The following is a 26,607-nucleotide window of genomic DNA, read 5'->3' as shown; positions in this document are numbered from 1 at the left end:
GCAGTACCTTATATCTAGATGTTCCCATGCTAGACTAAACTGTATGTCGACACAACCAGTACCCTATATCTAGATGTTCCCTATGCTAGACTAAACTGTATGTCGACACAAGCCAGTACCCTATATCTAGATGTTCCCATGCTAGACTAAACTGTATGTCGACACAGACAGTACCCCATAGCTAGATGCTCCCATGCTAGACTAAACTGTATATAGACTCAGGCAGTACCTTATATCTAGATGTTCCCATGCTAGACTAAACTGTATGTCGACACAACCAGTACCCTACATCTAGATGTTCCCTTGCTAGACTAAACTGTATGTCGACACAACCAGTACCCTATAGCTAGATGTTCCCATGCTAGACTAAACTGTATGTCGACACAGACAGTAACCTATAGCTAGATGCTCCCATGCTAGACTAAACTATATCGACACAGCCAGTACCCTATATCTAGATGTTCCCATGCTAGACTAAACTGTACGTCGACACAGCCTGTACCCTATATCTAGATGTTCCCATGCTAGACTAAACTGTATGTCGACACAGACAGTACCCTATAGCTAGATGTTCCCATGCTAGACTAAACTGTATGTCGACACAGGCAGTACCTTATAACTAGATGTTCCCTTGCTAGACTAAACTGTATGTCGACACAACCAGTACCCTATAGCTAGATGTTCCCATGCTAGACTAAACTGTATGTCGACACAGACAGTACCCTATAGCTAGATGCTCCCATGCTAGACTAAACTATATCGACACAGCTAGTGCCCTATATCTAGATGTTCCCATGCTAGACTAAACTGTACGTCGACACAGCCTGTACCCTATAGCTAGATGTTCCCATGCTAGACTAAACTGTATGTCGACACAGACAGTACCCTATAGCTAGATGCTCCCATGCTAGACTAAACTGTATGTCGACACAGGCAGTACCTTATAACTGGATGTTCCCTTGCTAGACTAAACTGTATGTCGACACAGGCAGTACCATGCAACTGGATGCTCCCATCCACGACTGAACTAGCGGTCGACTAAACAGGTAGTCTGCATCAGCAAGATGTCCCTAACCTACACTGAGGTGAACTCTGGCTTCGTGTGGTTCCCTGATCCCTACTTGTAAAGTTAACTTATTATCCATCGCCGTCCTCTAGTTGTAATCATCACTACATGTCGAGTTACTTTACTGTCGAGATGGAGCCACAACATCATTCTCTACCACCCGCAACAGCTGTGCACCAACAAAAACCATCACTCCACACCTGTCTCGAACCCACGGTCACGGTGACTTCGCAAAATGTCATTACTGTTAACTAATTTCCACTTCCACCCCACACAAAACACTCCAATGATCAGGCGTTCCTCAAGCGCCAAGGTAACTCCAGGACCTAGTTTCACAACGCTGTTTGTGCGCCTACCTGCATACCTGACATTCCAGACAGGTATCTGTTTCACCTGTGTTGTAATCACCACGAAGAACCAATCATATTGACGACTTCTTCTTGACATTATTGACCTCTCCCTATCCTGCTCGTCATATCTTGACAGTATTGATAAACGCCATCGATGGCAGATTACTACCACGACTCAGTAGTCAAGTAATTATTCAACATGCGCGTGTACAACAGAAAAAAATGACCAGTAATTATGTTCTTCTCCACACTGCAAACGATCCGCGTTTAAATGCACCCACTGCAACGGGTATACTTACATTCAACCTGTGTTTATGGTAAGAAAAGACCACATGACTCCACAGGGCCAGTAGATCGAAATGAGATCTGTCGGTTTACGTGTATTGAAAGGAATGCGCCACGATCGTTCATTACTTGAGTAATGCTGACAGGTTGTTCGTGGGGAATTCCAACTGAATATGTAAGCAGCTTATCAGCATGTGTTGTAAACAAAGGAAAATTCGTAGAAAATATATTTGTTTATGATACCCGTTACCGTGACCAATGCTTCATACGTGGGTAGATAATTACTTTGTCTGTATGTAAATTTGGGTGTTTCATACGTGAGTCACGAGCATGCTTGTATTGTATTTTACGATGTTATTTAAGATTGCTTGTCGTAAAACAGTCATGTTGAATAAGCATAATCGTGAGAACATCTACGTCTGTGGTTGTTACTGTTGCAGCGTCTGAGTTGTGTTTCCAGATGAGTTAACATCAACAGTGTCGTCAACGGCAATTCCCGGCAACACGACCTGATTTGATGACGACACAGCATTGTGTGAATGGGTTAAGTCGACCGTGGAACATGTTATAATAATTCACGATACAGTCACTGGTGTCAAGAAGGGTTGACACAAGGATTACATGCTACAGATTCACTGCACTTAAGCCTGAAGGGTTTTGACACCCGATTGATCCTGCTACCCGACAACGTAACACAGGGCGGCTCAAGTCTACCATCTGACAACACTGGCGTTAAGGGTACAGAGACATCGTCTACTGACGTTTTTGTAAAGGGTGAACTGGCTTGTATACAGACCATTCTATACCACTGAAGCTTGTTTGAGAAGGGTCGAGAGCTGGTGATGTATCTATATATCATTGTGGTCACACATTGTAGGTATTCCACGACTGATTGTTGCTGAACGCTATGTACATAGGAACCCACATGGTGTAACACAAGTTCAAGGATTGTATGTTTGAATAAGTGTTTGTGTTGATTGTAAACCACTGTACCAGATATCTGTACTCTGGTTGTTCTGAAACATCGTCAACATGTTGATCCTACCCGATTCCAAGGACTCATCTGTCACATATATGAGGACTTACATGTAAAGACCTGTGAACATTTGTGCAGACTCCGCCATCTCATTTATTATATTTTTGAAGCATATGCAGCGGCCTTTACCGACCACTTACCGAAAGAAGTTGACATTACAGGTTAACCTTCATCAGATGAAATCTAAATATTTATATCAAAAGGCGTCAGAACTGTTTGTCTTGACCCACGTCCACGGGGTGCCCGGATGTTGTGTCCATAACGTCAGTAGAAAACATTATGGTGGCCAATGTTGGGTATCTTGTAGATTGCGTTTTGTGACGCTCTGCTTCTGGTGCCGACTTTAATATCATCATAAATCAACAGCAACGACTGGCCTGTTAACATCTCCTGGTGTGATGGATACGCCACCTCAGTGGCGAACGTGATTGCAGTGGTGAGCTTGGGACAGGTAAGCCAATATTTCATCATGAAACATATACACAATTATGGGAGAGAAAGGCAGAGAAATAGTTTATTAGTATCTTATTTGATTATTATATATTTTTGTATAAACACATGTCTGCGGTGTTGTGACAGAGTATACCTTCATGCCGCATCATGATGGTCGTGCCGAACAGAGTATAGAGCATTATACACATAAGGTGGTCGATGTTATAGTATATGTTCGGCCTTGTATATGAGAAGACGTATTTGAAACTCACATTACAAGGTCGATTAGCTTTCATTAACGTCAAATTCCTAAACATGAAATTCTGATTTTCCTGTTTGATTATTGTTGCAGTTATTGTATTTGTTTTTAAGTCATCAATGAACGATAATCGAAAGATATTGTTTTTCTGGATTACAAATTTCATATGCATATTGTACTAACTGCACACTTTCAGGGTTAATGGATTGAACAGTGTATCATGCATGAGTAGTCAAGTACGGTTCCTTGTGTTAATTGTTTATTTCTCCTTCTGAACCTTTAAATGTTAGTTTCACACTTGGGTGACAAAAGGCTGGAAGACCTAAAGTAAAGTATCTTTAACTGATGTAAGTTGAGGAAATGACATAAGTGTTATATATATTCAAACCTTTGTATTTCATGCTAAACCCCTTTCTGGTCGATAACCTTCCTACCAGGTCTCGCGTAATCGACACCGAGTAAACGGAAAAATCGAAATAGAAAAATATTTGACATACTTCGATCTTTTGACTCTTAAAAAGTTGTTTAAAGAAACCATATGGTCCTGGAGAAGGAAGTATTGTGCTCAGTGAGTGGACAAGGCTATTATCTTTATAGATGTGACCAGCATAAACTTCTAGTCCAGACTGAATTTTCATTCTGCATATTTGGAGTTCTGCGTTTTGGGAGTTCTGCGTTATGGGAGTGAACCTGATATAAATATTTCCTCCAAAAGGACTGTGAATGCTAATTAAGTAATAACGTAAAATAATAACATCATCTTTGGAACGGTACGGTAGTATTTAACAGTGACGGTACTTATGACGTCTCTCTAAATGACTTCAGATATTATTATCATTGTATTGGCATGTATATATGGGGATGTATATTCACATAATTCGTGTTATTCTTCTTTTTCGGGCAACGAATGCAGCCTCGATAATGTCCTTTATATTTTTGAAGTCTGGATAACCAGGGATACTCTACAACTTATATAGTCTCCCTGGGATAACACATTATCAGCTTAACGAGTTTCTTCACGAAGGACTGTGACCGACTTAAAGAAGCAATCAATTAAAGGGTAGAACTATCAGACTCGTGTACGCTTCATAGAGTTCGGGTACAATGTGTTACTACACGACCGAGTCATCCTGGAGAGACGTTCAAGCAATGAAGTCATGGTATTTATCCTCAAAATTACATCTTTGTGGCTGTATAGACATATAATGTACCCTCTCAATCGATGTTTGTTTCATTAAAGGCTCTACCTTCACCGATTAAGTAGGACTCGGTTGATATATACGTCATGAAAAGACACTCGGGGCGCAACCTCCGTCGTGTACATAGCCACCATCCACCATAATGGCGTGTCATTACATCTCTATGCTTGAAGAAAGCTATTGAAAGTTTAAAGGTTTGCTTTCACACAAAAGCTCAATGTACCGAATAGACATGCAGATGAGTTACAAACACCATAACTCCATTTCTTGCTTTTCTAAGGAGTTAAGTTTAATGTTCTCATGAGTGAAATTTAGATTTTTCAATTCAGCAACTTGAGGAGTGGTGTCTAGTTTATACGTGAACTGACAACGAGTATATGTCAAACACGGACGTCTTGTTACATATGTCGTGTTTGGTGTGACTTGCCATTTCGATAATTTGCTTTTCACATCAGTTAGGCCATTTATTGGTATTTGGAGGGTATTCTCACGGTTTACACCTGTACACGTGGACATATAATCGGGATGGAGAACGGTCCATATTGTTCCGGGCGAATGACTCTGTTATCAAAACATTTCAGACGTAATTAAATTCCGCCGTGCCGCCATCTTACGTTTCAGCCGTTCTTGGACGGTGTCACGTTCTGGGGACGCTAACAATGAAATCTTATTTCACGCCAGTTCGCATACCGCTAGTTACTTGGAGAAATGAGAGTCCCGGCCATAGGTTGTGAGGCGTCAGGTTACACTTAGATATGTATATACGATATTTCAACCGTTAAAATGTTGTTTTTATTAACATAAAGTGTGAAGGCTGTGCCTGAGATCCAAACAGCCTATCACACCTGATAGTATCATGAGAATTTGAGAATATCCCTTTATACCGCAGCTGTTATGGCATCGCGAGAACCTTAGCCTGTGTCATGTTGGCTTCATGGAAGGATTAGTAACAAAGGGGGACTGGTGATGTCGGTGTTATTGTGAATAATGCAGTATGTATGGGGTGCTGGCAATGTTGTCTTGGTGCTCGTGAACAAGGACACTGGCGGTGTTGCCTGTATGTTCGTGAATAAGCAGAACTGACGAAGCTGTATGCATGACAGTGAATAGGGGCACTGACAATATTGTGTGCATGACAATATTCGGAGACACTGACAATATTGTGTGCATGACAATATCGGGGGTACTGACAATACTGTGCATGACAATATCCGGTGACACTGAACATTGGGCACTGACAATATTGTGTGCATGACAATATCCGGGGTACTGACAATATTGTGTGCATGACAATATCGGGGGTACTGACAATACTGTGCATGACAATATCCGGTGACACTGAACATTGGGCACTGACAATATTGTGTGCATGATTGTATCTGGGAACACTGAATATGACAATATTGCTGAGACAATATTGTGTGTATGACAGTATCCGGGAACACTGTATAAAAGGCACTGGCAATGCTGTCGATACGATAGTGAATGTGGGCATTGTCGATGTTATCTGTATTAAAGTGAATAGTGGCACTCACAAGGTTGTCGATATGACAGGGAATATGCTTTGTTGTTAAACACCAAACAAACAAACATTGACGATGTTGTCAACATGACTGTGACTAGAGATACAGTGATGATGTTACCTGTGCGATGTTCAGCTTAGAGCAGTTGCTGATGTTGTCTGTTTGATTACAAGCAATCACTGTATGTCGTTCTTGTCTGACAGTTTTAAAGCAGTTGCTGAAAGAGTGTTGTTTTATACCAGTCATCAGAAATGCTATTGCATGTGAATATAACCCGTGAATATTCAGGCCAGGGCCCAGCTCCATGACGCGATCCCAGCGCTCGTAGCCTGTGTTAAAGTTGGTAGTTGGTAGAACGGGGACCTGGTTAACTCAAACCGGTGGTTGATAGCGTAACAAACTACCTACTGGGGAACGGTGACAACATGACATATTCTATCAAGCCACTTCCCAGATTGAATGACAACTATGGGACCTAATATTCCAAGCGACTCCTATAGGTGGTATTTAGTGAGGATATGTGGCATTATAACAGTAACCCTCGCATCAGTGAGTGAGTATGGTTTTACGCCGCTTTTAGCAATATTCAGCAATATCACGGCAGGGGACACCAGAAACGGACTTCACACATTTGGGGAATCAAACCTGCATCTTCAGCGTGACGAGCGGACACATTAACCACAAGGCCAACCCCTGCCCCAACTCTCACATGAGGGTTAGAAATGAACCGCGACCCTATAGACGCCATGTATCGCTTGCCGTGGGATACTCATTAATATGATGCAAGTAATATCGCCCAAGGTACCCATGTGAACTGTATTACCATTGAATTACTATTTCTTATTTCCTTTCCTTTCACCCTCCATACAAACATGGGTGTATGCATTACTTTCCCTGCCGTCCAGGTAGAAGATGACGCTTAACTGAACATCTTGATCATATCTTGTAGTGATTTCATTCAAGAGATGATTTTTTGATCGAATCCATTCAATTTGAAATGTATAAAGTCAAGAACAATTCATACTTCTAAAGGGTATTTTACCAATGGTGTATGAAGGATCTTAATTGTGACTATAGCACCTCGATACACACCCATTTCTCACGATCATCTAGGATTTTGAGTGAAAACACTTTCACAAGTTTCGGAGTGATCGTGTGGGAAACCGCACCAGCTGATTGTGCCGAGTGTGTTAATAAGCTGGAGGTAGATAGCACCCTTGTTTGATCCCATCCTCCTCAATGGATCGGGTATTGTTAGTTCGTCTTGATAGTCGCAGTGACCTGTTTCTGGGGTCGTAAACACTGCAAGCGGTGTCCCGGCTTGTCGAGGAAGTGACTTAGTTACATGGGAATACCGGCTGGCAGGTGTAGCGAAGGTGAGATATATTTGATAAGGCGGTCTGTTATACATCGCGATATCGCGAAATTAGGCTGTTCAAGTGACCGAGGTCATATGATGAGGACATTTCATGAGGACACCCAGTAAGGGCCTATCTCACTTGGACATCGCATTCTTTAGGTATAATTGCAATACAGTGAAACCTGGATAGTCAGGAAACTCCACATTCGGGACATTTGCTTTGAACATAAATCGTCAATATCCGGTATCTGAAATGAATCCATTGGGTGATAAATTATACTAAAATCAGTGTGACAATTGTATGAATGGATCACTCCATGGGAGTCACTGATGGCACCAGGTATTCACAGAGCAATATGTTTAGGACAGAAAGTGATTCTCAAAATATTCGATCATCTGGGCATTACAGTCATATAGGTAGACTAAGGCTTAGTCTCTGAATATATATAATTTTGATAGTAACAAACAAGCCCATTTATATTGAAAAGGAGCCCTAGGGAGACCAGAGATTGAACCTGAGGAAATCTAGACTTGCTTTATTTAGGGCTTTAGCACTGCAGAGAGGGCTTGGCAGTAGGGAAATTAATGTGGTTCAGGGACTGTGAGACAGACTATCATATAGGTAGCGTCTGGATTAGCGGGCTTCAGTGCACACGAGACTCATACTGTCACCATCCTTTTAGAGAATAGTAACACAACGTACATAGAGATATATTCTTGAGCCGCTAGGTTCATATAAAAGGTTTAAAGGTAGTCAATTGGTTTGTGCGCTCAGCAGATGATGGACATAGTCTCAGTCTCAATAGTGAGTGAGTATGGTTTTACGCGGCTTTATCACGGCGGGGTACACCAGAATCGAACCCGGGTCTTCGGCGTGACGAGCGAACGCTTCAACCACTAGGCTACTCCACCGCCCCCACTCTCCATAGAATAAAGCCTTGTTGTCTCTTGTTACATAAGGGGGTATAGTTGGCGAGGTCGTATATGACGGTCTGAGTTGCGGCACCAGGATCCGATAGCTTTGACTGTAGAATTACATCTACGATTCACCCCAAGTTTGATCCTCAGCACATGTATACCAACTCATTTCGCCTTTACCCACGTGGTATACGTCTGAGACATGCATTACTCCGTGCTGTTCTCCCACATTCAACAACTCGTATTGTAAAAGAAATACTCTTTGAAGCAGTATTAGCCAACGCCCTGATTTGCGATATACCCCACTGAATATTCAATGCAAATTTGCACGCCTTGTATATGACTCGATTTTTGTACGCTGTTTTAAGTTTTGGTAAATGTGTTTAAATCTGAGTACCATCACTACACGGTTAGAAGATAAATCAATATGTAAATAACATAGTCAATTAAACATGATCGTCAATAAATTACTGTGGTAATAAATGTCATGATTTGGGCTTACAACACAAAGACTGGTGTTCACTGCCGCTCGGTCCGCTCGCCCTGTCTGGCCGGGATGACCCGAGTATTGGTACTACCGAACTTATCCCGTGTCAATACTTTAGTGGTATGTTTGCCGTCAGGGCGACTGTGTAAACTGTTTAACTGCTAAGATGGTATTTCCCCACTACTGTACACCAAGAGGCGGAGCGGGTTACACTCACTGCTGACAATCAGGGTTGTAGGGGTGACACAGGTCATAGAGATGTGTAACACTGCAATAGTATATTATATCAACATGTACATTGTGGAGGGGGCAATGGGGGTTGGGGTTGGGGACTCCATGAACCAACAGAACCCCATGATGACTTTCTGGGATGCCACCGCCCTATTTCAGTAACATACACTGTGATGATTATGATAGTGATTAAAGTCATTATTGGAGCATAATTTGTTATCTTATGATGTTGATGATGATGATGATGATGATGATGATGATGATGATGATGATGATGATGATGATTGACTGAGGCCGGGGAGGGACCACTGTGTCATTATTTTATTTCTTGATCGATGATAATGATGATGAAGGAGAAGAAGATGAAGATGATGATGATGATGATGATGATAGACTAAGGTCTGGGAGGGACTACTGGGCCAGGAACTGGCGCCAAGTGTTCAGTGCCCAGTGTGTAACATTGTTTGACCGTCTGTCAGAACCAGTCAAGTGTGCATCAATGACTATCATTGTATGACAGATTTAACGCATGTTGGTTGCTCATTGAATATCGTTGTCATGCCCAGTACAAAGAGGTGATGCTTTTGTACCTAGGAATCGTAATATGTGTTATTTTATCCTTCAACCTTCGTACGTAGGTGGCTTAACCCAAATCAACTCCATGAACCCTGCAGTTGTGAGAACTATGGTCATAGTTCATAATATTCAGGTATTGGACTACAGGCTGCACGTATTGAAGGAGACACGTGAAGCTCGAGGTTAGAACTGATGTTCAGTAACCCATGTTTGTCGTAAGAGGTGACTAACGGGATCGGGTGGCCAGGACTTGGTTGACGTCATCGTATCCCAATTGCGTAGATCGATGCTCATGCTGTTGATCACAGGACTGTCTGGTCCAGACTCGACTATTTACAGACCGCCGCCATATAGCTGGAACCACTAGGCTACCCCAGCGCCTGTATTGCTCAAGGGGCGCCTATGGGGCTCGTCACGCCTAAGACCCGGGTTCGATTCCCTACATGGGTACAATGTGAGAAGCCCATTTCTTGTGTCCACTGCCGTGATATTGCTTGAATATTACCAAAAGCAGCGTAAATCATACTCACTCACTCATGTATTGTTGACCGTGTTAGGGAAATGTATCGCGCGGCGTATCGTTCGACGTCTTGAACGGCATACTGTCAGACGTTTTGGCCGGCGTATTCTCCGACTCATTGAACAATGTATTCCCTAACATAATATTCGGCGTGTTTTGTGTTCAGCTATCAGACGGATTTATTAAGGCAACGTATTTCATCGCAATGGTTTATTTCTGGACCTAAGGCGCGGCATATTAGACAGCGTACTGCACAACCTAGTACGTATTGTACGGCTTATTGCTTGAAGTGCTGCTGCACGGACTGACGTATTGCACGACGTATTGTGAACGCCGCTGCACGTGTACGAACACACTCTCTCATCGCCTCTATAGTTGCCAGCGAGACAATAGCCTAGCACACCGAGGTCTGGTGTAAAATGTGAGATAACGGTACTTATCTCATCCTTCGCTTGATTTACACTAACGGGATCCATACCCTCTCGGGCTGCCTGTAACACGCCTTGGGCCAGCCTCCTCACGCTGTTTATTAGTTACGGACATCACAGCACCGCAGGGCGTGCCACGGAGGAATGCTATCTTGTTTACGACTAATTGTCTTGTTGGAAACAATGAAAATATTCTCAGAAGTCATTATCTTCCATTACAGTCATTGCATATTGGATAGACAGCTATGTTACTTAACATCGGAATATTTGCAAGGTAGTAGATGAGTAGTATATCTTGCGTCAACATGACTTTAGTAATAAAAGTATCTTGTCTAAAACTGTTTATGCAAATATATGAACATTCGGGACATAATAAAGGTGGACATTTAATTTTGAATGAAATAGGGTTATTTTTGAAATGCTGTGGACTTTGAGCTTTCGACCTTTGAAAGGGAGACATTTGCCATAAAAACAGCAGAACTAATAATATGAAGTGTGATATTTTGAAACTGATGTTTTTCTCTTTGTAACGAAGATAATTTGCGACTCTTGCAAATCACAGACGCTTGAAAACGAACGTTGTTGGTGGTGTCGAATTTCTTATTTCCCGAAGTTTTGATTTGATCTGGTTTAAATGCACTTTCAGTAACAGCTAGCTCACTTACATGCATATTTCTTTAGAGAGGATTGCTCACACTTCATTCACTCGTTAAAACGCTCACTAAATCATACTTTCCTTACAGGAAACTAACATAATGTATTTATTTTACTAACTATTCTGATGGAGGAGGTCACATAAATAAGTACTTGCATGTTTTGTAAGTCTAAATGCTTATGTTCGAACTGATTTACACTTGACCATCAGATAATATCTTGCAAAACAAAGCTCCGTTAGACATGTGTGTGAATTTGACATAGAGATTTCCGTATTAACTCCATGTTGTGTTGACTCAATCTCTGCTAAGTCCCAATACAAGACCTTACATGATCAATGTAAATAGACGAACAAATATTTAGATTGACTTGAAACCGGGATTATACCTATCAGCTTAGTATTTAGCTATATTTCTAATAAGCTGCCCTGAATGTTTATTTTACCCAGAAGATTTGAGCCAAGATAACACTCGCATATCACATATCGCCGCCATCAGATATGATAAACTTAGACGAGTGATTATCGTGCGGGTCTTTGTGACGCAATTGGCAGATAATTGATAAAACCGGCTTTGATGTTCTGCCGCTTGCATACTCCCTAGATGCAGATGGGAGCTGATAGCATTTAGTCGCCGTGTACAGAGTTTTGTTAAGCTTTAAGTACCTTTAGAATTAAGGATAATTGTGTTCGTGCACCGAGGCTTAAGCATTTTTGTAGAGGTTTAGCATTTAGCATGGGCGATATGGATTTATGGCCTGGGTGAAGTTACTTAATCTTTGCCGACAAATGTTCTCCTTTAAATTAGTTTACTTGTTTAAACATGATCACAGAAATGGATCTTAAGTCCTTTGAGTTACTTTGTGAACATATGTCCAATGTTTGAAAATGCGTATGATGAAGATAGGTTTGTCCATGTAATCAGTGATAATTGTATACAAAAACGCTTTTTCTGCTATTATGACAAAAGTTTTAAAAAGTGAAATCAAGCCACGTACAATAAAAAACTACTCATTTGGTCAAAGTGAACTTTAATTCTTTAACTTTTTCAAACCTCACTTCCATTAAAAGTATATGTGTGTGTGAGTGAGAAAGAGAGAGTGTGTGTGTGTGTGGGGGTGGGGCGTGTGCGTTTGCTGGTTGCGAAACACTAAAGAGTCATGTAGTACACTGTTTATGAATAATATAGTCATTTTTGTGATTCCAAGAAAACCAAATGAGCAAACCTATTTATACCTGGAAGTTTTAGAATTGAGATACAAAAGAATCAACAATGAGTGGTGTGTCGAAATACATCTATCATGATTTCATGACCCCCTTTTAAACTTAACAAAATTCCTTTTCTTACAGACAGACAGACAGACAGAAAGACAGACAGACGGACAGTAAGGACCACTGGCTCATAATACAGACAGATGCATGGGGACACATCACATAAATGGTACACATAGAGTTATAAACAAGCTCTGCTCTTAATTCTAATTTGTACATTATATAAAAATAGACTAACATTCTGAATCACATCAACATTGGTAGACTGCATAATATTTATAAAGTTGTTTATTGTAGGAGGTTGACTAAAATATTTCACAATATATTTATCTCGAACGTCAGAAAAACATTCACAGATATAGAAAATATGCCACTCATCTTCAACAACATTAATACCTTTTGATTCACAAAATAAACAAAATCTTTCATTAGAAGCAATATTTTCATATCTCCTTTTCTTACAAGAATACATAAACTGTACAGGGGAGTAGAAAACCCATTCTGATTTTTCACGTTTATATGCTTATAAACATCTCATCATGTCGGGTACCCCCTCGCTGAGTTAACTAGGCTTTACACTGTCACTGAATACAGAACAGGTTTGAGACTCTCAGGAGTCACCTTCACCTGTGGAGCCACCTGACACCAACACATGGACTTACACTAACATCGTTTTATGAAGCCGGGCCTATGACAGTAGAAATCTTACACAGACCATACACGACAAATATGGTATAATGTCAAGCTGATAATGGTATGGGACTAACACATGTCACGCTAAGTAGATTAACATGTCACAGCAATAATCTCTGCGGTCGTGACAACAGGAGATATATGATTATACAACATAATCTAGATACGAAAGAGAAACAAATCACCACCTTAAACGTAAACAGATTATATTAAGAAGTCTTACTACGATTTGTACAGGAGCAGTCTTATTCGTATTGTGGCCGATTGAAAGGACGGCCAGATATACCTTATTTACAGGTGAGAAAATATTGAATATCGTTTTACCTTTTTGTTAATGTTCTAAATGTACCGCATATAGGGTAGCACAGTGGTTAAAGAGTTTGCTGGTCATGGCGTAGAGTCGGGTTCGAATCTAAACATGAACGTGAACATGTTCTTGGCATAGGCGGACCCAGAGGGGGGTGAAGGGGTGCGCACCCCCAACCCCCTTGTCCAGAAAGTTTGTTATATGACCATTGAAACTCGGGTGGAAATGAAGTGTGCACCCCCCTTTTCTCAATAGTGCGACCCACCCCCCTTTCTCAAAACGCTGTATCCGCCCCTGCTTGGTGACCCCCACCACCATAGGGTCGGAACTTGATCTTGATGAAATAACGCACTCACTTAAGATACGTCAATATGATTTTACCTTCACAATGTAACCTCAGTTTTCTCTTAGAAACCCGAAAAGTCCGCCTTGTCTACGAGTAGAGAACGACGCACATTTAACGGAAAGTACAGTATTTCGACAGTGCGGACTGTTTCGTTTGGGTGATGGCGTCCGACATAAGGGAGCTGAACGTTGTATATATCTACAGCAAAACGACAGGGTCATAGTATGTATATTACAATGACGAAAATAACTACATTTGTATATTATTGAAAGGGGCTTTTGATCTTTTATCTCAAGATTGACATTTAATCCCTGAAATAAACTTATCTTATCTTATATGAAAGTTTATATCTTCAAAAGGAAAAAAAATCCGAAAGGAGCCCAGAGCAATTCTTATTTTCTTGCATAGAGCTGAGGCAATCTCGACTTTCCCAACCATTCTAAACCATAGTTAGACTCTTTTCGTGATCAAGTTTTGGAGCCTTGGGAACAGACTAGTTTATCAACTAAGGAAACAGTAACCGTCACGGGTTCGATTCTCAAATACATAAAACTAATTTATAACCAATATTCATTGCATACTTTCTCTCTATAGCATATCAGAGTACAATGTGTGAAGCCCTGCTGGAATATTAATATTGCTAAAAGCGGCGTAAAACCAAACTCTCTCAGTCCTAATGCATATCGTGAAGTTACAGTGCAGCGTAACGGCAAATCCCCGTATAGACGCGGTTCGTTGAACGTTGTAGACGTTTATTATATGGGAATGTTTCAATCAATCAATCTTTATTCTCTTTTAACCACCCACGGTGGTACAAGAGCATAGGATATATAGTATACATAAATTTAATTGCATTGTTGGAAGATCGTTGCATTATTTACAGTTTTTGCGTAGCTTTAACACGGTTATTGATAATAGATATAAACTTTGATAATTTCTTAAGAATAGACAGTTTGTTGGATGCGAACAATGATTTAATCTTATACAAGTTAGAGAACGTACAATAATATGGTTCCAAATAGTGACATCTAGTTTGAGTGAAGGCAGAACATCTAAATAGATAATGGAATTCATCAGCTGTTGAAAGTGAGTTACAGAGATGGCAGGTTCTATCATTTTGCGGGATGCGTTTCCAACGGCCAGTTTTAATTGGGAGATGATGATTACACAATTACACACAACCGATCCGGCATTAATCCAACGATCTATCTAACGTGAATGCATGTGTGTGTGTGGGCGGTGGGGTAGCATAGTGGTGAAAGCGTTTGCTCGTCACGCCGAAGACCCGGGTTCGATTTCCCACATGGGTACAATATGTGAAGCCCATTTCTGGTGTCCACCGCCGTGATATTGCTGGAATATTGCTAAAAAGCGGCGTAAAACTGAATTCACTCACTCACTCACGCATGTGTGTGAATTAGCATTAATAGATACACAGAGTGAGAAATGTATTATGATTTACACAGCCCCGTACACGGATCAATGCCATGCATATTACGACCACTAATGCGTTATGTCAGTAATACAATCAAGATTATTTTTATGACATTAATACGTTTTATACGGTATTAGTCAGGTGTCAATAACGGCACTTTCACAAAGATGTGCAGCCATGCAGATAATACGATCAAGTACTGCGCAGCACGGCGATATCATCACTGCATACAATACAGCACTTGCAGACAAATCGCTCTCACTTCACTCATCACGCAACTGCCGTGTGAGAAATACCTGGTCTTCGCGATAAAGAACGAACTGAAAGAGGAAATATTTCTGTAAGTCTATATTTGATAATACCTGACCCGTCAGTAATCACTCACAACCTTTGTTTTGCCTCCATTGAAAGTTCGGCCTACTTGTTCAACATGAATGCCCCGTGTTGGCCAATTTTCCTGTAGCACAATGCCGCTTCTCTGGCACGTTCCTTATGGGAGGTTGTATAGAACAAATTGTATGGCGCCAGTCGGGTGGAGAGCAAATCTAGAATCAGTGCTGTTATTAACTCGGTGCCCATCAGTTCGACATGGCCACTGGTCGCTGTATGTAATACAAGATTTGGGTAGGGGGGTCTGGTGATATACGTGGATATGCCTAGGTCAAGGATGACCAGTAGGGTCACGTGACTGTTGGTCATCGCAGCGGGCAGTGTCCATCTGTAGTCTTGATTACGAGAGGATTCAGGTGAGTCGAACAGCTATTTGGTTGTTGGGTTGTTTGTGGGCTAAGATATATTGCCTATGTCATTTTTTAAATTCTTACGAAAGGTATCGTTGTTATATTGTATAGTATATATTTTGCATAACCGCGTGTTGTTTCTTATTGAATATGTATTTTTATTATTAGTTTATGCTTCTAAATATTGTAATGTATTATACGCAGTCGTTGTTGAACAGATGGCTTTTAGTATTTCAGAGATGCTTTATATATCACATTTAACATGATAATTTGACGTAAATAACAAATATGACATTTCTTTAATTTTATCATATTATTAAGAAATTAAGTAATAATTGTCACGTTAGGTTGTATTTGGCTGGTGAAACATGGTTAGATTTAGAAACTTAAATCAAATGTTACATTCAGATCAGTATTTTAGGAACTCAACTCAAATGTTACATATATATTAGTAACAATGAGTATATTGGCCATCGCAGGTTATTCAACTGCAACGCATGTTTTTAGGTGTATAGTGAATATACGGAAACTAAGCACAAAACAAAATAGATGATTTATTACAAATCCGAAAGTCACCTCACCTCCGAGAGTGATTAAACTTGACTTGACTTCCTGTAACGGCGGTTGCGGTATGTCGCAAACAACCTGAGTACATTTCGTCCTTAATTGAGTGGGAGTGAGGCAAGTGGACACCGGTCAAGGTTGTACCTGACATACCTACATTCCACCCCCACTCATACTTACAGAGACCTCATTCGTCCACCCCCTGTTACAGAGACACCGTTCAACCCTCCTCCAAATGGAGTTCACCCTTGCCCTGATATTGTATGGTCGACTTATAATGAACTGTATATACGAACCCCATCCCACATTTACAGTGAATCCATCCACTCAGTCTCCACACTGACGTACGTCATCACCACCTTAAGTTTTAAGTTCCACATCCTCATCCACCGAGCCAGCCGCATCCAGCCAGCCACATCCACTAATTCACACCCACCCATCCATCCACATCCACCAATTCACATCCACCCACCAATCCACATCCACCCATCCATCTCCACATCCACCCACACACCAATCCAGCCATATCCATCCAGCCACATCCACCAGTTCACACCCACCCATCCATCCACATCCACCATCCACATCTAGCCAGCCACATCCACCAATTCACATCCACCTATCCATCCACATCCACCCATCCATCTCCACATCCGCCCACACACCCATCGACCCACATCCAGCCAGCCAGCCAGCCAGCCACATCCATCCATCCACACACCCACCCACCCACATCCACCCATCCATCAAGTCAGCCATCCACATCCACCCATCCGTCCACATTCACCCACACACCCAACCATCCACATCCAACCAGCCATCCATCCACATCCACCCACCCATCCACATTCACCCACACATCGAGCCATCCACCCATCACGGTTAATCTAATGCTATACGATGAGCACAGTTTTATGCCCTAGGGGACGCCGAGACTTGGGGCCTGGAGTAGAATATTATGAGTATTTTTTGCACTGTATTAATGCACATTAAATCCAAAGTTAGCACGACTAGAGGGAACGAATTCCTTGACTGCTTTAGTGCATATCTATACAGGTTTAAGGCCAGTGACATCAAGTTTATCTGGATCTTGAATCTTACAATAGGGGGATAACGGATATTTATGTAGGTTTATAAGTTTATAACATTAACAATTGCTAAATTTGATATTTGATAAACGCTTTACGATCCGAGTGTTGCACCAGACACCACATAATATATACTGTCTGTTAGCGCATATCAGTTGCCACAAACCACGAATATTGCGAGAAAGAGAAACTGTTTAGAATGATAAATGTTTCGAAAAATTGTTTAAAGGAATCCTCTCCACGTTTTCTCAATGTCTCGAGAAACCCACGCCCTATGGTCCAAAGTCTGTGCCCAATGGTCAAGGCGTGGGCCATTTATTACCCAGACTGAAGTTGATTAATGACCAAAATTAAACTGACCACGATCGCGTGTTGTATTTTAATCTGTTCAGTGTGTGGTCGGGCCTAGTTCAAGGATGAAGGGAATCTACCTTCAATGTTTGTGTGTATTGACCTCGGCTGTGGAATCACGCTGGTCGTGTGAGCAAAGACATCTCGGATTAACAGGTATTGCCGAGGATTAGTGAACACTGGATGTGTGATGGTGACCCCTGACCCCGGTGTCGTGAAGTGACCGATGGTCATCAGGCACTGAAGCTAAACGCAAGCTGACCAAAGGACACGCGTAGGGTCAAGCCAGCACATTCAAATGACGTGTATCGTGTAGTAGTCTGTGTATCAATGTCACTATCCGTATCTGTAGAGAAATAGACTTTATATACCCCCACTCCAAACTTAATTAAGTGGAACACATTGGCACTAAAGGCAAAGAAAACACAAAAGTAAGACAAATAGATCAAAACGAAAACAAACCACTGTTACCCCCCCCCCCCCCTCCCCTTTCCGTATAGAAACCATAATCACAAAAAATACAACCCGATGTATGATTGAACATATCTGTCGCTTTGCGCAGCAATTGTCCAAATTGACAAAATTGAAACGATCTGACATGAATAATAACTTCAAAGCTCTCTTCGTGACTGGTAACGAAGGCTTTTACTGTGCGGTATACTTCAATGTAAATTGACGCTCACAGCAAAAAATACAGCATGTCTTTCCTAATCACGTCGCGTTTGCCTACTGCATATAGTCAGAAGCCAACACCGGCACCTGCTGTGTGGGTACTCACGCTGCCCACTGGGACATTGGTCAATATACTGACCATTAATGCACTTTACCAGAAAAATATAACGGAATGTACGGTGTTTTTCCCAAAAGCATGGGTTCGGAGTCCAACTCCACCATAATGGTAATCATATAGGACATTTACCGCCAGACACCTGTACAAAGAGACGCTTCTTTAATCAACTCGAGTCATGGCAGAACGTCACGACAGGTCTGAATAGAATGCAAGTACAAACGATTTTTTTGTTGCATCTGAGCCAACGTTTTTTTACAGCACGCGTTACAGTATTATCAAACAATCAACTGTCTTTAAAGAATTTAATACATTTTTGTAGAATACGACGCGGAATGCTTGTATGAAAATATTAAATATTAGCGTTATGGGTGTTTTATATATAATATTATACTTCCTATGAAATTATTAATCCAATACGTGTTATATAGATCAGGAGTACAAATAACCTCTTTACAAAGCTATCTTTTTAACGCTGGGGGTAAGTAAACCCTTTTAACACTGACGATGAATGAACAGAGACACCGCTGTTCTTCTTGCTCTTTCATCTTGCTCCCGGGCGACTTGAATACACAATTTGACGACAGTACACATAGGGGGTAATTATGTGTACTGTCATCACGTGCATTATAGACAGGTGACAAGTTATTATACCCCACCAATCTAGGTCACAACTGGTCGTGTTTTTGAATATTCAAAACTCCACGTCAAATACCAGCCGTTGTGTTTACAGTACAAACACCTGAGTATGAATTTCTTCTTAATGGTCTGACGGGTTGGGTATACAATATATTGAACATGACATTTGTAAATACCGGTACGGTCAACATTTGTTGGCAATCAACTACCGTTATGCCCATCGGGTCTCGAATAACGACAACATTATAAAACCATATGGAAAACATACAAAGCGTCAACCTTTCCACTTTAATATCTGACTCGATTCATGATAACTCATCGCGCGAGGCCCGAATTAACATCCGTTCAGAGAGGCACTTTGACCCTCTTGAAAACGAAACCATATAATAAAAATGTACATTGAATATCAAGCAAAGTTAAAATCAGAGTCAACAATCTATTTGAATGTCAACATATGGCTTGAGTCTCATTTTAATATAGGTCAGCTCGAGGCCAAGCTTTGAGTCTCTATCCCTGCCTGTACGATCCGACAACAACTGTATCTTGAGATCTGTATCGATCAGGTATGATCTCCGTTGACAGGGAGGGCGCCGTCTCCAGCAGACGTAGTCGTGCTTGGTGTTAGTGGATTAAGTTATAGGGATACTATTACTTTCTGTGTGGATTATGCGCTCGACGACAGGTAGTTAGTGTTAGACTCGTGTGTTACTGTTGTGTGTGGGGTACGTATATAGATGGCAGGAGATAGACAGATGCTGTCTAGACTGTCATTAGGAGCTGGTAGACGACGCAAACGCACGCCGACGCGGTTATTTGGCGCAGGGTGGAGTGAGTGAGTATAGTTTTACGCCACTTTCAACAATATTAGAGCAATACCACGGCGGGGGACACCAGGAATGAGCTTCATGCATTGTACCCATGTGGGGAATCGAACCCGGGTTTTCGGCGTGACGAGTGAACGATTTAACCACGAGACTACTCCACCGCCCCGGCGCAGGATGGAAGACGAACAGATTGTTTATCTGAGTCTCACCTCCTTACAATACATTTTAAATAATTGTTCGCATCAAACTTCTGAGTTAAAACTGTAACGAGCCATTAAGGATAATGGGATAATATATGCGCAAAATTATGAATTATGAAATTAATACAGATATATTAAGATAAAATGGATCAACAGGTCACCATATTTCTAGGAACATTTTAATTTTCCTTCAGAATCGAAAATGCCAAAAATTAGAAATTAAATGTCTACTAATATATAAACGGGAGGAACGCTTACCTATACGCAAAATTATGAATTATGAAATGAATTTAGATATATTGATATAAAATGTATCAGCATGTAACCATATTTCTGGCAACATTTAAATTTTCCTTCAGAATCGCAAATTCAAATAATTAGAAATTAAATGTCTTTAACAATTGTTCAATCCCAGAGACATTGAGACTTGGGTCGACACGGACTCACGTATGTACCTGTACTCAGTTATTAGATAATTAACAGCGTGAACAGGTAATGAACTATCGTTGACACGCTAGTTGAGACATCAATATCAGACACCTGTATATGTACACCTGTGGGATAGATATCTCTCTGTTTCTAATGGTGTCGGCGATAAACCCACACAGAGACAACATAACACATTCCTCATACAGACCCAGTCGACCCGCTGGTCCGGAGACCGAACCTCGTGGTGTGTGAATGAAAAGAAAACTTGTTTGACTTATCTTAGCCCAATACATATGTTGTGACATTCCGAGAATCCTAGTCACTTCTTTGTACGAACTGCGCTTGTCCAAACACCCACGTGCCCTTTCGTGACATTCACTGTATATTTACGGTTACTTTTAGCCCGTGCATGTTGACCGTTCAGCTGTAAACACATATGAACAAAATATTAAATGAATGTATCTATATTTGCTATACGAGGCTGTGTATGACAGGCAGACTTTCTGCTGAGTATAATTATGATGCTTATAATTATATACCAAGGATCATAATAAGAGAGAATGTCTATATGGTTAAACGATCAGAACCGATATATATCCGTGACAATACTTAGGGAGGTAACGCAAGTCCCTGAACCACATTATTTTCCCTACAGCCTAGCCTTCCCTGCAGTGCTAAAGCCCTAAATGAAGCAAGTCTAGATTTCCCCAGGTCTGAATCTCTGGTCCCCCTGGGGCTCCTTTTCAATTTATAATAGGTTTGTTTGTTACTGTCAAACTTATATCTATTCAGAGACTAAGCATTAGTCTAGCAGAACCAGTGATAGCCTTGCTTCAAGTCTGTACAGAATGCTAAGGCCATGGATGTATAGTAATTCTGTCCCTTGAAGAGGCAAGTCTAGATAAGCGGGTGTAAGGACGACAGTCTAGTATTTATTATGTTTAGAAATTTTCATTCAAACTATTAATTATTACCTTAGAAACTTGTGCAAGTCTAAGCCAGTGACTACACAGTCATTCGTGTCCGAGACTGCGAGATATCTACTTGTCGTAATTGTTTCCATCATCGAGCACTTCTTCTGGAGATCGTATTCACCCTACGACTGATTAATTCTAATTTGTAATTGACCGTGACGTCATGACAGTCAGGTTGATTAGACCAGACATTTTTCGTACGGTTAATGTCAGAAGTAGATATTCATGTCGATTGCATATTCAAGTATATTTATTACAACACGCAACGGGCACAATATCTGCCATAGATGTAACCAATATCATCTAATGACATGGCCACTTCACCTGTCAATCAAGTGTCAGCGATATATACAAGACCCGTCCAACATTGTTCAAACATTTGATAATTCAATGGGCCTTGTTAAATAATTCTAACAACCAAACACTCTGTATGATGTTTTGTGATTCTCATATCAGACCCTCAATGGAAAAGTCACACAATACCGAGGTATTATAAGTAAAGCTGACATTATAGTACTGATACGTTCTCTTCTTTCACAAGCACCTGGTGTCTTGCACACATTCCGGTGCCACCAGCAGAAGAGAAACGGACAGCAGGTTTCTGAAAACATTGTGTTGTTGTCATAACAGCATAGATACTCAAGGGACGGTTTTGAATTTTCACTCTCCGTGTGACTCTAGTTTCACACGGCGGTGGGGTAGCCTAGTAGTTAAAGCGTTCGTTCGTCACACTGAAGACCTGGTTCGATTCCCCACATGGGTACTACGTGTGAAGCCTATTTCTGGTGTCCCCTGCCGTGATATTGCTGGAATATTGCTAAAAGTGGCGTAAAACTAAACTCACTCACTCACTCACTCTAGTTCCACATGCTATTGATCTAAATAGATATTTGATGTGTCTTTTCGCAAGCCATGAGATGATCAATATGTCCGTCCATATTGCATCAGTTAAAAACGGTTTGTTTTCCTTTTGCACTGACCATGTGCACTAAGTAATGTTAACTTCGTGGTTCGTTTAATAACGGTACTGAAAGAGTACTCTGAATGCACAATATGACCACTAGCCATAAAAAGAAATATATCCACGAACAAGCAAATATATATCCACAAAAAGAACAATATGTCTACTGGTACTTGGTATTACCCCAGGGCAAGGTTTGACCAAACTTCTGCATCCAGAGCTCGTGTTCTTCAAGAATGAACAGTAGAACGTCAAGATTTAACACTGTCTAACTTGTTATACGTGGGCTTCAGCGCGTACCATTGATGTTCTACTTGTAGAAACGGTCAGTCGTGGCGCCTACTCTTGTGTGTATGTGGGACAGTGAGTGTTGTGTCTGCAGTGTGAAGTGGGGCCCCTCGAGACCCCATCCCCGCCCCGTGACTGGATAGCATTGCAAATACCCCGGTAGTCGTGTCAGTAGAAATGCTTTACGTTGACAAGGGCGAACACGCAACCTTCAGGACATGACATAGTTCCATCGTAGGCAACCGTCAAGTGTTCTACTAATATCTTCTTTAAACAAACACCAATTTTGAGTGACACTTCGTACTATTACACAGATTTTGTCTTTTGAAATCGAGGGGAATCGATACAATTCTATAAACCTGTCTGAAACGAGAAGTCAAGGTTATAAAATAAGCTTAGTTTATAATCCGGGAAATCCGCCTCAATCCACCTGTGTAGTCCTAATCCGCGGATATATTTCATCTTGTCTTGGGTCTGAGGTGACAGTTCGTAGTATGGAGTGATTTCCGTTCTGGCTACCGAGTCGAGGTTCGAACCTAAGATTCTATCCGACTACAATCCTTGGTTTCCCAACACTATACCCATGTACTTGGCTCAGAGGGGTGTTTATTGATCTTTCTATAACCAACATCACTATTTCCTCCCACAATAAGACGACACGCTTAAATAACTTATGTAGTGCTCAAAGTGGTGTTAACCCGACGCTCTCATGGTTTGCCTTGCAGATCCGGGTTAGAATTGTTCTTCAACATCCCATGTTTGTCCTATAGGGCGACTAACGGGATCGGGTGGTCAGACTCGCTGACTTGGTTGACACATGTCATCGTATCCCAATGCGTAGATCGATGCTCATGCTGTTGATCACTGGATGGTTTGGTCCAGACTCGAAAACTTTATGCCTGCTGTCATATAGCTGGAGTATTGGTGAGCACGGCGTTTAACAACAATCAACAGGGGAAGAAAGCATGAACTTAACAACATCAGAGTATGGAACAACGATCCAATAATAATGTAGGCTACTTCAAAGAAAACCAATAAGTCAAGTATCGATACACGTACACTTCAAAAAGGTTCATTTCCCGAGGCGTATTCTCTAAGTACATACAAGCCTGGTATAAACATTACCATAGCTTTGATATAAAACTGACTCTGACACTGGAGCCATGGGTACCATATTGGGAACTGAAGCGATTAGTCTTTAATGTTCACATGTTTATCTCCCGCCCACCATTGACAGAGCGCCTTGTTGGATCTACAACTGGCAATAAATCTGTCATAAATCACTTTTATTCTGTTACTATGGCATGGGAATAGACAGGTTTATCATTCTTAAATCCTCTCGACACGTTCATTCACGGCGTACGTCTTGAGACAGGTAGACTGAGCCCCTTCTTCACGCGTGGATATAGAAGTGTAGTCTGGTTTCCTCACGCCATTGCGTCTGCCCCCAAGTATTCTGAGATACACTGTCTGGAATGTCTTGTTGAGGAGCACGATAAGGTGTATATATTTCTGGCAGAGGGTTTAGTTTGATATATCTCTTGTTCACGTGACAGACGGATTCGTGTGGTAATCCACGGTAAGTCACGCCGTCTTCAACTGTGTGATTAATATGGCTCCTTACGTATGATAAAACAATTAACATGTCAACACAAATATGATATAACAATTAGTATAGATTAAACCTGAACGTTTTCCTCTGTCAGATGAGGAGTTGGTCATGACGTCTGTGTCTAATGTGAAAGTCATTGGTCACGTGTACACAACCCTCTACTTTAAGGTCATGTGATCATGACATTCCGTGACCAGTCAATCCCCATGTTATCTGTTCCGAAGTTAATCTCATGTAAACCCCTTAACAGCTGTCTCGGGATTAACCCCAACTTGAATCTAATAAGCTTTAACATCTTTCCGGTCCTCGGACACAAACACCAATGTTATGTTTGAGTTAGTTTTAATCAACATTTACTTGAAGTGAACTCCAATTTTTTATTTAGCTTTGAAAATATTTGAAATACGTAATCTTATAATTGGTCTCGATCTGAATAAAGGGCACTATACACATGCTTCTGTACACAGTTGAATCAAAGTTGATTCAAATTTAAAAATGACTCAAATTAAATCATACTATATCGTATAAGGTAGACTTTTGTCAGTATAAACATCAATTCTCTGAAGGAAATCAGAACTAAAGACCAGTATTGCAAATATCCTTCGAATAAACGTCTTGAATTTTATAAATATTTCATTCCTATAAAGCAATCAATATAAAAAGTTTAAAATAAGGTATAAAGATTGATTTCTGTCACCATGAACATCATAAAAGAAATCATGATCTCTAAAGAAATTACTTTTAAGGGCCAGTATTGCAGATATCCCTTGAAATAAGCGTCTTGAATTTTTAAATATTTCATTAAACATATACATTCCTACATACATGACCGAATTTAGCATCGGGAGTTGTGTTGATAAGTTAGACAAAAAATGTATTCCTCATCTATTGACTGCGAAACAAAAGCTGAAAACAAATTTGTCACAGGTTCCAGGTTACTCATATATCTAAAAAATACTTCTACGCAGTTTCGACGGAAGACAAGAGTATCGTGTTCGATCTTGTACTGACATCAGGTCTTTTCTTAGATGTTTCCACAAAAAACCTTCCCTTCATCACGTTCCCACAATTCCCGTTCCCGTATCAATGTCACGGGGTAGTTAGCATGGCGTAATTTGCTCCAATAAATACCCGCTTGCGTGACGCCAGCCCATTGGGGTCCATGCTGCGCATTATACTAACTACACGACGTTTAAAACAGGTTGATGTGTTGGACCTGCCTTGAACATGTCTGCTATGGTAACAGTTATTGTGGTCCCTGAAAGAGAGAAAATACACCTGTGATGGATTTCTTTCTTTGTTTCGTGCCTCTTGTGAGTGCAGTTGACTGTTCTGGTCAGGGTAACCTTGTCGGGAGATTTGATTAGGTATTGCCTACCCTTTGGCTTTCGATTTTGTAATTATTTTGGATGACTAAATTTGGATGCCAGCATCCTACCTAAGTACATTAGCACACCTGAATCACGGAAATAGATGAAGGGATTTTCATTAATAAGATAATGCATTGTTAAATATAACCTTGGGCGGTCTGTCAATAGCGAATACATCAGCCTATGTAGGCATGACTGTTCTTAATGACTGTCGTGGTCGGTCAGTTTATACGGCATACATATGTACACGACGAGTGTGCCGATACATAAATATGGCCATGTAGAGTATATATGTAACTGATCCAAGTTAATGTTACCGTATGCGGTAGAGAGCAATGTTCTTGTTGGTCTGTTGGTTCAGACATCAGTTGTCCTACGTGTCTGAAAGCTATGATAGTGGTTCGA

The 26,607-nt window shown here is 41.0% G+C and overlaps 1 protein-coding gene across 2 annotated transcripts in view; it reads left to right on the top strand.

Moving 5' to 3' along the window:
* Nucleotides 1-1,804: 1,804 nt before the first annotated feature.
* Nucleotides 1,805-26,607, top strand: part of LOC124270503 (ras association domain-containing protein 10-like) — a 45,062-nt gene continuing 20,259 nt past the window's right edge. The window contains exons 1-2 of one of the 2 annotated variants that reach the window (XM_046705519.1): nt 1,805-1,876; nt 2,162-3,188. The gene's annotated coding sequence lies outside the window, so the exon portion shown is untranslated. Of the gene's footprint in view, nt 1,877-2,140; nt 3,189-26,607 lie in introns of those variants that run through there. The other variant, XM_046705520.1, reaches the window with a different exon arrangement.

Source organism: Haliotis rubra, unplaced genomic scaffold (genome assembly GCF_003918875.1).
Source record: "Haliotis rubra isolate DU_JTF1 unplaced genomic scaffold, ASM391887v1 Scf152, whole genome shotgun sequence".
NCBI classification, from domain to species: Eukaryota; Metazoa; Mollusca; class Gastropoda; order Lepetellida; family Haliotidae; genus Haliotis; species Haliotis rubra.
This window is presented reverse-complemented; position numbering and strand designations above follow the sequence as displayed.